Source organism: Schistocerca nitens, chromosome 5, assembly GCF_023898315.1.
Source record: "Schistocerca nitens isolate TAMUIC-IGC-003100 chromosome 5, iqSchNite1.1, whole genome shotgun sequence".
In the NCBI taxonomy this organism is placed as follows: domain Eukaryota; kingdom Metazoa; phylum Arthropoda; class Insecta; order Orthoptera; family Acrididae; genus Schistocerca; species Schistocerca nitens.
The window spans coordinates 233828780-233833162 of record NC_064618.1 but is presented as its reverse complement, the minus strand read 5'-3'; positions in this window follow the sequence as shown (position 1 = coordinate 233833162).

Below are 4383 nucleotides of genomic sequence, written 5' to 3'. Positions count from 1 at the left end.
AATTACAAAATTCTCTCACTACAAAAAAAAATGCCATTTCACCCACTATATTATTGATGACATAATAAAAACTAACAGATAAAATTAATATTAATCATGAAAGTTTTAGTTGTCTGACGGACAAAGATTTTCTTCAGTTAAAAGTTCTGATAAACAAACATTTCATTCCTGCAGATGTCTTTGTTACTTCTAAAATTCCTCCAAAACCTTCTCCATCAATATCAAGAATGGAAGAGTATTACAAATAACTTTTCTTCTCCATAATAAAGTATTCCAGATAGTTTCTACAGATTCACAGGTAACAAATTACATTCTCTGAAAAACTCATCTGCTCGCCGCTATATCTCAAATAAGAATTCCCCAGCGCCGCGCAACTGACTGACTAGCAAGTCGTTCACAGATAAAACTAATCACAGAGTCGGGGATCATGTCACTTTTGTTGCAGTGCGGCCACTGAAGTAACATCCGGCGTTCCCCAAGGAAGTGTTATAGGCGCTCTATTGTTCCTCATGTATATTAACGACATAGGAGACAGTCACAGTAGCCCTCTTAGATTATTCGCAGATGATGCTGTCGTTTACCGTCTTGTAAAGCCATCAGATGACCAAAATGAATTGCAAAATTATTTAGATAAGGTATTTGTGCTGTGCGAGAAGTGGAAAACGATCCTGAATAAAGAAAAGTGTGAAGTTATTCACGTGAGTACTAAAAGAAATCCGCTGAATTTCGATTACGAGATAAGTCACACAAATCTAAAGGCTGTAAATTCAACTAAATACTTAGGGATTACAAATACAAATAACCTAAATTGGAATGATCACATAGATAATATTGTGATAGATAGAGCAAACTAAAGACTGCTATTCATTGGCAGAACAGTTAGAAAGTGCAACAGATCTACTAAAGAGACTGCTTACACTACACTTGTCCGTCCTATTCTGGAGTATTGCTGTGCGGTGTGCGATCCGCATCAGGGGGGACTGATTGATGATACTGATAAAGTTCAAACAAGGACGGTTCGTTTTGTATTATCGCGAGGTAGGGGAGACAGTGTCACAGACATGTTACGTGAATTGGAGTGGCAATCATTGAAACAAAGACGTTTTTGGTTGCGACGGGATCTTGTCATGAAATTTCAATCACCAGTTTTCTCCTCCGATTGCGAAAACATTATGCTGCCACCCACCTACATAGGGAGGAATGATATTCACGATAAAATAAGAGAAATCAGGGTTCGCACAGAAAAATTTAAATGTTCGATTTTTTGGAGCGCCGTTCGAGAGTGGAACGGTAGAGAGACAGCATGAAGGTGGCTCATTAAACTCTCTGCCAGGCGCTTTATTGTGAATAGCAGAGTAATCACGCATATGTAGATGTCATTCATCTTGGACCCAGTACAATAACGGTGAATTATTTAAATAGTAGAAAAGTGGTATTATAATTAATTAATGCAATGGGATGTATCACTACGTAATTGACATGTAACGTAAGTTCTTGACCTAATCCACCACTTCACGGTCTACTGGTGTATATCTGATCATATGTAATCTGTAAGTACTACATTATACAGAAACACACTGGTGCGATTCAGCTGAGAATACCTGTTGGACTTAAGGTGGCTGTAGCAGATGTGTCGGAATAGCAATTCGATTTTTGCGTATAACAATAAGTGTTTGTGACTGGCACACATAGTATTCCCAGACTGGTTTTAGGCGAGGATTCTAAATGACCAGACTGTGACCGTAAGTTATTTCACTCGTCTAGGAACAACAGAATAATTTATATTTAGTCACAGCTGACAGTGGATGAAACTCAGCCCATTATGAACGTTTGTCATCGCTAAAATATTTAAAAACACAGAGTATCTTGTCCAAAAGACTTTGTTAAATGGTTCAAATGGCTCTGAGCACTATGGGACTTAACATCTGAGGTCATCATGCCTCAAGAACTTAGAACTACTTAAACCTAACTAACCGAAGGACATCACACACATCCATGCAAGAGGCAGGATTCTAACCTGCGACCGTAGCGGTCGCGCGTTTCCAGACTGAAGCGCCGAGAACCACTCGGTCACTCCGGCCGGAAAAGGTCATGTTCACACTTATATTGCTCACAGATGCTTGTTACATGATACAGTATGTATATGGACATGGTCTTTTGGACAAGAAGCTGTGCGTTTTTAAATATTTTCACGATGACAAACGAATATAATGTGCTGCGTTTTATCCATTTGGCGTCTTGTGTATTAGGCCAGCATAAAATGGAGATATTTTACTGCAAAAAATGTGTTAAGATCTGAAGATGGCAGCTAAGACTGTTGAAAAAAGTGGTCTTCAACAAAAAACATTTTGTAATTACTTGGCTTTTGTATGACTTTTAACAGCTATGAATTACTGTTGTTTACTTTAAGTTTACTTTAAGTTATGGAAACTGCTATGTGTTTATTGTTATTATGGTTTCGATACTACGCTGCAGGCATCAATTTTGGCAACAGATTTGCAAGCTTTTTCCATCAGACACGGATAGTGTTGGACCCAGTGGTGTGCGCCTGCGGAGCCACGCCTCCAGCAGCTCTGGATTTGAGCACCCTCTGCCGCCGCTATACAGGATGGCTGTATGCTTGGAGAAATACAAGTTAAGTAAATCTTTTGTTTACTGCTTTAACTTATTGTCTACTCATTAATCTTCCCGTCCAATTTTCTTACGACGACAGTTGCCACACCACTGTGTAGTCTACCTCTCCTCACCGTTGTGTGGACGTGCAAAAATGTAAATAAGAATAACCAAAATCATTACACTTGCATTTTCTTTCACTATGTGTAAGTTGTTGTTCCACTATTATTACGGACCGTCTGTATGCTGTTTCAAAGCGTTACGTATCTTTGTACGTAAAGAACAAACTAATAACTGTGTAGTCTACCTCTCCTCACCGTTGTGTATGAAGTAGTACACAACAGTTATAGCTTTCTTGGTCGGTCCAATTGCACTCAGTAATTCATTCGCATAAGAAGTCAACTTCACTCTGCCAAGGGCCTTGTCAAAGAGGGTGGAGGAGCAGACAGATATTCTGCGCACTCTCTTGTCGTTGGCGTGGTAAACAGCCCCTAAAGGCGGAAGAATCAGCAATGGTCAATGGTACGAGGATGCAGACGGAAATGGAAACGACTGCATTAAATGTATTTCCATAGCACATGTGGCCTGTAACTAAAAAAAGTGCCATAGACCTCAGAATAGTTCCCCATTCGGATCTCCAAGAGGGGACTGCAAAGGAGGATTACTAAAAGATAGAATAATCAACGAAAGGATAACGTTCTACCAGTTGGGGCTTGGAATGTCAGCAGCTTGAATATCGTAGAGATGCTAGAAAATCTGAAAAGGGAAATGAAAAGGCTCAATCTAGACATAAGGCGTTAGTGAAGTGCAATGAAAACAAGACAACGAGTAATGTCAACAGCAGCAGAAAATGGTGTAACAGGAGTAGGATTCGTTACGAATAGAAAGGTAGGGCAAAGAGTGTGTTACAGTGAACAGTTCAGTGGTAGGATTGTTCTTAAGAGAATCGAAAGAAAACCAACACCGACGACGATAGTTCGGATATACAGGCTGACATCGCAAGCTCAAGATGAAGAGAGAGAGAGAAAGTATATGAGGATATTGAAAGGGTAATACACTACGTAAAGGTAGGTGAAAATCTAATAGTCGTGGGGACCTGGAATGCAGTTGTAGAGGAAGGAGTAAAAGGAAAGGTTGCAGGAGAATGGAAGACTGGAAAAAAATTGAGGATGTGTGCTGAATAACGCTCAGTTTGGCTTTAGAAAAGGTAAAGACACCCGAGAAGCAATTCGGACGTAAGGAAGACTAAAGAAAAATCAAGACACGTTCATTGGATCTGACGACGTGAAAAAAGCATTCCACAGTGTAAAATTGTACAAGATGTCCGAAATTGTGAGAAAAATAAGAGTAAGCTATAGGGAGGGATGGGTAATATACAATATGTACAAGAGCCAAGAGGGAATAATAAGACTGGACGACCAAGAACCAAGCTCTCGGATTACAAAGGGTGTCAGACAGGGACGTAGTCTTTCGCCCCTACTGTTCAATCTGTACATCGAAGAAGCAATAATGGAAATAAAAGAGTGGTTCGGTAGTGGAATTAAAATTCAAGGTAAAAGGATGTCAACAATAAGATTCACTGATGACATTACTCTCCTGAGTGGAAGTGAAGAAGAATTACATGATTAGTTAACGGAATGAACTGTGTAATGAGTACAGAATGTGGACTGAAAGTAAATCGAAGAAAGACGAACGTAATAAAAATTAACAGAACAGCGAGGCACTTAACATTCGGATTGATGGTCAGAAAGTTCATGAAGATAAGGAATT